The sequence below is a fragment of the Erinaceus europaeus genome, chromosome 6, assembly GCF_950295315.1.
Source record: "Erinaceus europaeus chromosome 6, mEriEur2.1, whole genome shotgun sequence".
Classification (NCBI taxonomy): Eukaryota; Metazoa; Chordata; class Mammalia; order Eulipotyphla; family Erinaceidae; genus Erinaceus; species Erinaceus europaeus.
This window is the reverse complement of record NC_080167.1, coordinates 37,494,712-37,506,533: the sequence shown is the minus strand read 5'-3', so window position 1 is coordinate 37,506,533 and position 11,822 is coordinate 37,494,712. Positions and strand designations below refer to the sequence as shown.

General features: G+C 36.0%; 1 protein-coding gene across 1 annotated transcript in view; it reads left to right on the top strand.

Annotated features, from left to right (window-relative positions):
- The first annotated feature begins 1,744 nt into the window (after nucleotides 1-1,744).
- Nucleotides 1,745-11,822, top strand: part of GREM2 (gremlin 2, DAN family BMP antagonist) — a 147,957-nt gene continuing 137,879 nt past the window's right edge. Inside the window, exon 1 of the mRNA XM_060192034.1 lies at nucleotides 1,745-2,292. The gene's annotated coding sequence lies outside the window, so the exon portion shown is untranslated. The remainder of the gene's footprint in view (nucleotides 2,293-11,822) is intronic.

Sequence of the window (11,822 nt, the reverse complement as noted above, 5' to 3'; positions counted from 1 at the left end):
TTACTGAAGTGAAATTTTGAACATCCATGAATACGTTTACACTACCTTTCCAGTGTAGATCTAAAGAACTGTAATGAGCCTACAAAGGGACAAGTAGAAGAATAAACCTACTTGTTTTTATCAGTTACTTTCTTTTGTAAAAAGGTAATTCTTAAAATGTACAAACTATAGACAACTTATCTGACCATATCATGATCTGTCCTAAAATGATGAGTAAATGACTTTTTACCAAATTGATTAGATGATTTCACTAACTGTTAATTCTTTGAAGAATCAGGCAGGAATCAGAATATGTTGTAGTAACACTTTACTCTATATAGTGTTGAATAGTTTGCATAGAGGAGCACTCTCAAAAAAAGATAAGGGAGGAAAGCAGTTGTCCAGTCTCCCAGCTGTTTGTTGTCTGCCTTCACAACCTAAAGCAAGTCACTTCATCATTCTCCAACTCTGTTTCTTCCCCTGAAAAATTTGTTAAGTCTTATTTAGGAGTCCCTTTTTTCAGAGAATATTGCGATCTCTTGATGGAATGATCTCTAAACATTCAAAGATTTATGACAATGTTATTTTTTAAACTACCTAACCAGAGATTCTGGTTTAATTGGAGTTTGGTAAAACAACAGGGTTGTATGCCATTTGAGTTTAAAATGCAGTGGGTTGAAACCAATGACCAAATGTTATTTTGTTTTGTTATGTATTTCTTTTGTCAATTTCAGCTGCTTTCAGGTTGGTCATTTTGAATATAGGCTTCAATTCAGAATTACTGGAATTTGCTAAAAAAAAAAAAAAGCACGTTTGTTGTGTGATAACACATTTCAAAAAGTAATTATTATTTCCTGTGATTCAACAATAAAATGTTAGAGATGTTAGGCTGGAACCAGAATACAAAACAACAACAAAAGAAAAGAAAAGAAAAGAAAAAAATGTCAAGTAAAAAATCCAAATAAAGATCTTCAAGTATAGTTTATTGTCAAGAATAATGGTCACTTAATTTCCAAAAAATACCAGTGAAAAATTATCTTGAGTAATAAGATAGATGGTTATGTTTCACTCAATGAAACTTTATTTTACTCTTAATTTTTCCAGTCATATTTATAAAATATGATTTTCTCCCTTGGGGTTTGTCTATGTTAACATACATAGACTAAAAAATTACTCCAACCAATTTTTCTCTGCTAAATGAATAAATCTAAGAGACTCTCCCTCTACCAAATTGCTAGTAGTGAGAAGACCAAAATATAAAAGGAAGCATGCCACCCTCACTGAAGCTTTCTGATATAACACACAAGCCCATGCTGCACAAGAATTGGTCTGGCGTCATTGTTCCATGTTTTCTGAACGCTGAAGAATCTGATTTGCATTAGAAATCTCTGCATTCAATAAACAAAAATAGGGATAATAATGACCGAAGCACTATTTGGAACAGAAAACAAACTCAAGCAAGGAGTGTTTTCAACTGAATTCATTCAAGATTTTATTAGTTGAACTCTCACTTAGATTACTAGACTCAGTTTGCTTTTAATTTCACTAGCTCCAGTTATTTAAAACAAAAGAAACCTGGTGCTGGTGTGTGTGTGTGTGTGTGTGTGTGTGTGTGTGTGTGTGTGTGTGTGTGTGTGTGTGTGTGTGTGTATGTGTGTATGTCACAGGCATGCAGGCTTTGTACATTTTTTACATTGCAAACCCATCAACAAAAGGAGGCAGAGGATCTGAAGAGAATGAGTGGTTTTTGTGGGCTCAGGAGATGGATACTTTCTCTACGTAAACAAGAAGGTTTGGATAGGAAGTCTGCTAAAAAAAAATGTTACAGCTGACCACAAGGTTGTAAATCCACAGACTGGAAGGAAGAAAAGAGAAACATAGCAGGCGACTGAAGTGTGTGTGGCTGCAATGTTTGTGGGTTAGATGAGAAACTAGCGCTGAGTGAAACCAAGAAGGGAAGGGGGTGGTTGCCTGGTGTGATTTGCTTGATGTTCAGAGCCAATAGAAATCCCAGACTGTGCTAATATCCCAGTGCAGCGCGGAGACAGTCAGCTAAGTCTCAGGCGCCTTTCACATCTACAAGCGCTGCCAGCCCAGCGCGGGGCCACACGGCGCAGGGACCATCTACTCTGCTTGTTCTCAAGCAGGACGCTGCTATTACAGGAGTCTGCTGGAGTCCGCCTCTGGTCGAAGTGAAAAGCGGCAGTAGGAAATCAAATTTAAATCCCGCTGTGGACTATATTACTCAGAGAAAGGAGAGTGAGAGAAAGAGAAGGGACCCAAGGAGGAAGCTTCCATCGCACGTCATTGCAGGTATGCAGTTTGTCACGACTAATCTGACACAGACATGGTTTCTGATTTCTACCTTCACAACAGCATTTAAAAGTAATTGGCATTGTTTGTTCCGTCGCCAATCAGAATAGAACACTGAATGACTGTCTAGCCTGGTTCACCCTTAATAATTAAGACTGTTAGCTTACGTTTCGAGACCAAAGGATTTATTCATCTACTGAAATTTTCATGGGTGTAACATTCGAATTTCACCAAGATCTCTTTATTAAAGATAACATCAATACCTGTACATACAACCCATTTATTCCTCTTGGTGATCTCAGTTTGTCAAACATCATATGGTTACTAGAAAACAGTGTATCTCACCTTCTTATTAGATTAGTATTGTCTTATTAGGTTAGTATAGGAAGAGGAATTACTGGATGTGGATATCCTTTGTGATTATCAAAGCTTATGGCCAGGGTGAACTAAGCTTTGAATGAGACATCACAGCTATATGGCTGAAGGTGAAATAATGTTTTTAATTTAAAATGTGATCATTGATGACTCATTTGTGTGCCTGGTTTATTCTTACACTATGATTTTAACTGAAAATGCAGTCTGTATACCACACTTGCAAGACAGGATAAGTTTATGACATTGTGTGTCATTACTACACTGAAAAGCCAGAGTTTCAACTGTGTAATAAATTTTATATCTGTAAGAAAATATCTAGGAGCTAAATTTATTCGATCTATACATTATTACTAGACTGTTGGACATTTTCCTCCTTTAAAACACGTTTTATTTAAAAAATTGATTTCCTGGAATTTGACTATGTTTAATTTTGAAGACGTTATATAACTCCTCTGCCCCCTCATTGATTAACTGTGCTTGAATTAGCATTGCTTAGTAAGTTTGGTCTTTCCCTGGTAAAGTCAGAGTGCCTGAGTTATGGCTCAGTTATTAGTCTTTGCTGAATTACTAATATCAATCTCTATAAACACACACACACACACACACACACACTCCAAGTGTTTTCTACACTGTGTATGTGAAAAACATACACAGAAACTCTACTATAAACAAGAGTGACGCTATAGCAGGTGCAGGAACACTGAACAAAATGGTACTCTTCTCAGTGGACTTTTAGGTATGGCTTATATCCAAAGCATCCAGTGATAATTCATACGTAATTCCTCATTCATCTGTGTCCAGTTTTCTGACCAGTTCTTATGCCAAGACATGTCTGATTAAAGGACAGAAAGTAATATTTTACATGGCATATTTTATGATGAATTTACATTGACGACTTTTATCTGGTAAACATAATGGAAATGTGTGGTGAGCTATTTGAGAGAGTGGTTTTAAACAGAAAAATCTATGTTTTATGCATTGCCAGATTTGTAAGATTTAGCAGGATCATTTTTTAAAAAAAATTATAGTAAATAGTAGAGGTGGAAGACTTGAGTATTAGATTTAGGAAAAAAGCTTTTTGGATTTACAAGTGAGTATTTTGCTTTTTATTCACAAAATAGTTTGATAAACACACAGTAGTAACTTTATTAGTAAAGGGGTAGCTTTGTATTATTATATACATTTCTTATTTTTCTACAAATGTAGTTTCTGAAGTAAATCAAAGCCTATTCTTCTCTTACTCTATAAGCTCCAAAGCAATATTGAGCATGCTGGTAGTGACTGAATGAATATGAAACTAAATATATACACAGTTTGAATGGATAAAGAAACACTGGTGATTTTTCAAAGATAGACAGATGTTTCTTACTTACTGTTTTGTGTTTCAGTGAGAGAGGTAATCAGACATTCATTCCCTATGCATTTTATCAATCCAGAGTTTTAGATAACTTCAAGTTAAAAATTTAGTGGGGACCATGGACACAGCATAATGATAATGCAAATGGCTTTCATGCCTGGGGTTCTGACCTCCCAGGTTCAAACCCCAGCACCACCATAAACCAGAGCCAAGCAGTGCTCTAGGGGAAAAAAAAGTTTAGTAAAGTTTAAACAAGGTACATGCCTTTAAATCTCTTTAAAGTAAACACCTCTTCCTTAGCCCTCATCTTCTAAAGTAAAGGAATGGAATTTGACTCTGACTCTGGGCGCCAAGTTTACTGATATGAAAGAACTGGTCAACCTGGGTCAAGGACAAATACTGAAAGGTTGTGGAGGAGGTACAGACACACAACAGATTAGCCCAGACATATTTGTACTCAGGTGTTCCTACAGCAATTACGCCATGTTGCTGGCATTTTCTCAGTATAAGAGATCTTTAAATATCTAGAATAGTAACAAATTATTTTAACCAAAGACCATGTGGTGAGAATTGAGATTGGAACAAATCACACAAAGGACAAGCAAATAAAAGAAAGTCTTTTGAAAGGAGAAAGTTTGTGATTTATAATTATAATCAGGCCCCTGTGTCTATTAGCTAAAATACTTCCCTTACCATCACACTCTTTATTCCTGTAAATCATACACAATGATATAATAATGTCTAGAAACCATTATCATTATTATTAAGTTGAGCTACAGGAAGAGATGCTGAGAGAAAGTGAAAGTGACCACAGCTTAGAGCTTCCTTCAGCATGATGGGGACGAGGCTCAAAACTCTGCCCTGCATGTGGCAAAGCACCACACTATCCAAATGAACTATTTCACCTGTCCTGTATAAAATAAATTTTAATCACACATCAAGCCAAAACATGGTCCCCAGTCATTATCTTATATGTTGACTAGTAAGGCATTGCTACCACTTCTCAGTTGGGATGATGTCTTTCATGGGCCAGTGTATCAGTAGGACCCCATCAGTAAAGGAAGACTAATTTGCAAAACAGGTTTGTATCCATATGGGACAAAGAGAACCAAATCACAGAGAGATGAAGTGAGATGGCTTATAGACTAGAATCTCTAGGTATAAATCTAAGAACAGAAGGAATAATGAATGGATCTTCTCAAATTATCTTCAAGTACACACTTTTAAAAAGATTTGCAGAATACTATTGTTGCACATGTACTTCCCATATAGGTGTGGTATGAAAAGAAATACATTCAATGTCTTGACAACTTCCTGTATATGTAGGCCAGGAGAGGGCAGCAGGCAAACTCTGAAAAGTGATGTCTCTTCTTGATCAGGGGGGAGGCTTAATTTCTCCAAATAGCTAGCCAACATTTCTCTAACTTGATGTGTTTTCCTCCCTTTTGAAAACATACTCTAGTAGTCTTAATAAAAGATACACCATACAAAAAGACAAAAAAAAATGATTTTTTTCCCTATAATTTGCGCTGCCTGGTAGAATAAGGAAAGCAGAGTATACAACAGAGAACTCAATTCTCTGTCTCTTATTTTCATTCTTTGGAACCATTCAAGCAGTCTTTTTATTTTATTTTAATTTATTTATAAAAAGGAAACAATGACAAAACCATAGGATAAGAGGGTTACAACTCCACACAATTCCCACCACCAGAACTCTGTATCCCATCCCCTTCCCCAACAGCTTTCCTATTATTTCAAGCAGTCTTTTTACTCTGTCAGATTAGTGGATGAAAGAAAATAAAAAATACATGTAAAAGAAAAAAAGAAAGAGCTTCTAAATTTAGTTATCCAAGGTAAGTGTTCATGAACTGCTTATCAATAGGATTAAACTTCATTTCTTTAAATAATTTTATTGGGGAAGTAATGGTTTACAGGATAGTTGTTGTCATATAATTATAATCTCTTATCTCCCTGTGATAGGTGTCTCCATATTGCTCCCACCACCTGCTAAATATTTCTCCCCCTCACTGGGTCCCCAATTCTCTTTGCAGTCCCCTCCTACTTGTCTCTCCTCCAGAGTGCTTTGCTTTCCTCCAAATATACCACATCTAATCCAGGTTTCATCCTTTTGTTTTCTTTTTGTTTTTCTACTAAGAATTCAGGATTTTGAGCCCTTAAGAGCTCTGGACAGCACTTCTCTCTAGGAGAAGGTGTGGAGTCCTCGAATGGAGCAAAACATTTTTTTTCAAGGACAAAGCAAAGATTCCTTGGCCTGTAGCAGACAGTGGAAACTGCTGTGTATCCCCTTCTTGGCCTGATTATTCTCTACTGCATTCTTAGTTATTACTGGAATGAAATACTGCCCCTACGCTTGGAAGGCTTGGAGAGAAGGGGAAGATTTATCCAGGGTGACTACGAAACAAACACAGCGTTGTAGTAGGAGGGTATTACTGCTGTTTTCAGTTTTCAGTGTAGCACATCTAGGTTCTTTTCAGTCAGAGAAACCATAGATTTCATCTCCAAGTTACTTGCCACTAAAAATAATATTATGGATGAATGGGAAATTTCTTTGAAAGCACTCACCTGATTAAGAAGAAATGCAGGGTAAGGTCATACATTTTGGCAGGATGCAGTAACTGACAGATGCAATAAGATATGCATGATAGTACATTCCACTTAGAAAATGCTTCTGGACTGTCAACACAAAAGAATTAGAAGAAAATGATTAAAATGCATGGTTTATGAGAAAACAACTGAAAAAGGAGGGTGTGTGTGTGTGTGTGTGTAGGGGTGGTGGAGTGATTTTTGGGAAATATGCCCTAGGACTACAGTTTCTTCTGCTACAGTGGCCAGGGAGGGCTGGTTTGAACTTGGGTTATGTGCATGAGAAAGAAGGCACACTATCCATGTGAGCTCTCTTGATTGTTCTTGAAAGAAAGTTTTTGAAGTCTAACATGCCAAGAACACATATATTCCCAAATATAACTTTCATGTTATGGATCAGTAGCATGTCTAAGCTAAGCTTCACCTGTTCTGTAATTTATTTAACTTATAGGGTGCAGGTGAGAACATTGAATAGAGGAAACATTTGACTGGTTCATGTACAAAGCTAGATTGACTTTCTAACTCATGTGCTAGAAATGTTAAGTTGACTTTATCTAGTATAAACAATTGCCTGTATTAAAAATATTATTCAACCTGTCTCTATAGCTGTGACTCTAAAGGTGAGGATGAAACTATTCTTATTTATAGGAAATGAGTTGACATGTTGGGTAATATATTTTCTATTTATAGTAGCAGTTCAGGGGGGAAGTTAATAGATGGCGATAGTGTTCTTCTAGTTTATAAAAATATGGTAGTTCTATAGAGATTATCCTAGCAAGTGTTTCATTTCATAGGAAATTAGGTTCTGCCACATTTTCAAGTAGCCTTCCATTTTTTCTGTGATCATTTTTTTATCATTGGAGCCTCAAAACTGTATGTCAACTTTTCAGATGGAAACAAAGAAGTAGATCAGCACCAAAACTTTGCTCTGTGCAGTGGTGGTGTGGGGGTGGGGAGGAGGGGATAGACAGCTCAAATTTGGGTTGTACACATGACAAAGTAGTTTCTCTCCGAGGTGAACTATCTTAACGGTCTATTTGTTTGATAATTAATTATTTTCCAAGGTTCACGTTGAATTTTTGAACACTTAAAATATGCCAAATTGCAATAGACACATTTGGGAATATTAGTTAATTTAACCATCATCATAACCCTGAGAATGTATGTGCTGCAAGTCTTACTGGCTAAAAGAACTGCTTTCAAATATTATATTTTATGCAGAAAAATAACCATACATATTCAGCATGTATGCATTCACCAGCATGTACTCAACAGATGTATGTATGTGCGTGTGTGTTTATTTACAATGCATTAATTGATATATTAGTACAATTCTATTATGCACCATGACACGACAGTTCTCTTCCACCCCTTCTGTGGTATATAATGGATTACTACTCAACTGTTAAAAATAATGAAGTCAATGTCTTTGAGTCATCTTGGATCAAACTAGAAAACACCATGTAAAGTGAGATAAGCCAAAAAGAGGACAAATATCAATCAATCTCATTTAAAAGTGGGGCTTAATAAATAGGGAAGGAGGACATGAAATGAAATGTGGACTGGACACGGTATATTACATGAAAGCAAAGAACTTGGGGGAAGGTGGAGGAAGAAGAGTGGAGGAGAACTTTCGGGTCATGGTGCCTAATGGAATTGTATTAATATATCAGTGAATACCTTGTAAAGCACTAACCCATTAATAAACACACACACACACACACACACACACACACACACACACACACACACACACATCACCATTCCAGGCTGAGGACAGAAAGAGAGCGAGGGAGAGAGAGAAGGACAAAGAGTGAGAGAGGAAATATTGTAATTTAAAAAATACAGACTTCAAGGAGCAACTGCTTGGTACAGGTTTAAGAAAATCAAGTTTGATTACATATACTGAACAGTATACTTTAGGTACAGCAAAATAGGCAATTTAGGCAAGGCCCATGAGTCCAGAAGTTAGTTACCAAAGTACAGCTCCACATGTTCAGATTCTTCAGTGAGAGGCAGCATGGCAGGTCTTGGGAAGCTGAGATGGAATGGAACATGCAAGAAAAGAGGGAGCCAGGAAACAGTGCCTAACTTCCAGCAAGCTCACAGTTAAATAACTTGGTTTACATTGCCCATCAGCCTGTGTCAGACATATGCTAATTATATCCCAATATCCATGTTATGTCACAACAAGGAAATAACAATAGAATATGATCAGTGTGGTGGAAGTTGGCCTTAAACTTGGGATGCTTGCCTGGTAAAGCATGCACACTATCCAGGACACCTACTTTTCCAGCTCCAAAGTTGCCTTTTTATTTCAATTAGCCTGCAACCAAAATTTTGTATTAGTTACATAATTTGTCATTACTTATTAATGTGAGCCAAAAGCTATAGTGACAGGACTGCGTTACCAATAAAAATCAAAGCAATTTTTATACGATATTACAGCTAAAACAGATGTCTAAAAATATAATTTACATGTACCTCTACTTGTTAGTTATAGCTACTTTTAGGCATTTTTAATAAAAGAGGACCAACTAAACATATCATTATGTCTTGTTTTAAAAATATATTGACAAATACATATATAAGCTACATAGAAATATGCATATATAATGTGCATAAATTACTATTAAATAGTATATGTTTCTAAATCTAGAAACATCCTGAAAATGGAGACCTTAAGTTTAATCAGATCCATTATGGGTAACTGAAGGTCACAAAATGCTTGAGTGTGCCTTATGGCTGTAAAAAATCAAAGCTTATGTGAATGGGGTATTCAGTTATACATAGTTCTGTGCTGCATTTTTTTATGTTCTTTTCTCCTTACTATATTGCAAATTATTAAAGAGGATCATGCTTATGTTTTATCTTTTTGTCTCTGATACAGGATGATTAACATTTAGTGAGTGGATGAATACACCTGTAGTAGTCATTATTATGCATGAACAAGACCCCATTTTAAAAATAAACCAAGGAAGAAGTCACTGGAGGGCTCAGAGAAAACAGTAATATTATGACAAACTGTTTGATTGTGGACCAATGAGCATCCAAATAAGAATACCAGAAAACAATCTTAATAATGTCAAAATTATCTATTTCTTTCCTACTCAACTCAGTAGAATTATTAGCAATTGATAGCTTTCAGGATTGCTGGAGTTTTCAAGCTCTGGAAGTTTCCAGGTAGGTGAAATGTCTTATTTGGCACACACTTGAGTTGAGAAAAAAATTAATTTTTTCCTTATGAAAGGATGTCTTATTAAAGGATATAAGTGTTTTTTTTTGTGCTGAAAAGGGACATTTGATATATCAAATTGAGTTTTGTTTGTTTGTTATTGCCATCACAGTTATCTCTGGGACACTACGAATCCGAATCCAGTATTCCTGGAAGCCAGCCCGTCCCCCTCTATTATACTTGATAGGACAGAGAGAAATTGAAAGAGGTGGGGGAGGTAGAGAGGGAGAGAGACAGAGACACCTGTAGACCAGCTTCACTGTTTGTGAAGTGCTCCTCTGCAGGTGGAAAGTAGGGACTCACACTTATGCATATTACCATGTTCACTCCTTGAACATGGTAATATGCATACTTAACTGGGTATACCACTGCCAAATATCCTTCAAAATTACATTTTTATAATGAGTTATTAAGATATATTGTTCATGATTTACCAACAAATAACTCAGACTAAGCATTAATCTATTTTCTAACTTCACACATTAAGTGAATAAGTAAACTTTAAACCAAGGGCTTAAGTTAAATTCAGTCTTTCCACTACACTAAAGCTCTAAAATAAAATTGCATTTTCTTTTGATCATTCTAGCCTTATTATCTCCTACTGAATTACATTTCATATGAGAGATTCACAGATAATCCATATAGGCTGTGTTGAGTGAGTGATCAAGCACAGAAATATGTGCCCCATTGATTTGCAGCATGACCTTTTGAAGTCAGATAAACATGGTTCTATTCCTGCTTCTGTGGGACTGTTACTTAATATCAGCAATCCTCATCTAAAATTGTGTAGAATTGTTTTAAGAATTATATGAAATAATGTTTTAGCCTGGATGCAAAATATAGCTGTTTTTACAGATTTTTTAACTTTTATTATTATTATTATTTTGCCTCCAGGATTGTTTCTGGGGCTTAGTGCTGGCACTATGAATCCACTGCTCCTGGAAGCCATATTTTCTTATATAGAGAGAGGATAGAACAGACAGAAATTGAGAGAGGAGGAGAAGATAGAGAGGAGAGACAGAAAGATAGACACCTCCAGACCTGCTTCACCACTTGTGAATTGACTCCCTACCCCTCTTGACAGGGGGAAGCCAGGGGCTGGAACCAGAATCCCTTACCTAGAGAGAGAAAAAGGAAGTGGTATTAGGTGGAGGTGTGGCTTAGGAAGGAAAAGGAGGAGCCTTAGCAAGTGCATTTGAAATGCACAGCTTCCACAACAGCTTTGGCATTTTGACTGAATGACCCAGTGTCTCTATGCATATGACTTTTATTTTTCTAAGTAAAAGTTTATAATTCCAGAGAAAAAATTATTTTATTTTAATGAGAGATTCAGAGAGAAAGACCAAAATACTGCTTGATTCTGACTTATGGTTGTGCTAAAGATTGAATCTAGGACCTAGGGAGCTCAAACTAAAAGCCTTTTTCATAAACATCATGCTGTCTCCCCAGCCTTCACAGAGTTCTGAAATTAATAAATTATAGCTGTGAAGACAAAGCCTTCAGGTTGTATATCTGTACATAACTGATTTTTCAAAAGAAATCTTTATGGTTTTTTTTAATTAGCTCAAATTTTATTCTACAAAGAAAAATAAATAAATTGAGAGGTCTTAGCTTTAACTTTATCTCTTAATGGAAAATTTTAATACCATAATTTAGTTTGATGAAGGACTAAAGCTAGAACTCAGAATTCTTATTTCCTTGTCTGTTCTTCTTTCTCTCCATGCTTTCCAATAAGCAGCTCTATGAGTTTATCAGACTGAGCCTAAATCAACAGCACATGAAGTGTTGTGAGATAGATTTCATAAAGGTCCAATGTGCATTCTTTAGAACACATGCCCAGAGGGATAAAATCATTTTCCTTGAAGCAGTAGGAGGAATTATATATGCAGAAAGAATGAGAATGTGTGTGTCAGTTTTTTTGTTTTTGTTGTTGTTGCTTAATTTGAATTAATTTTTCTC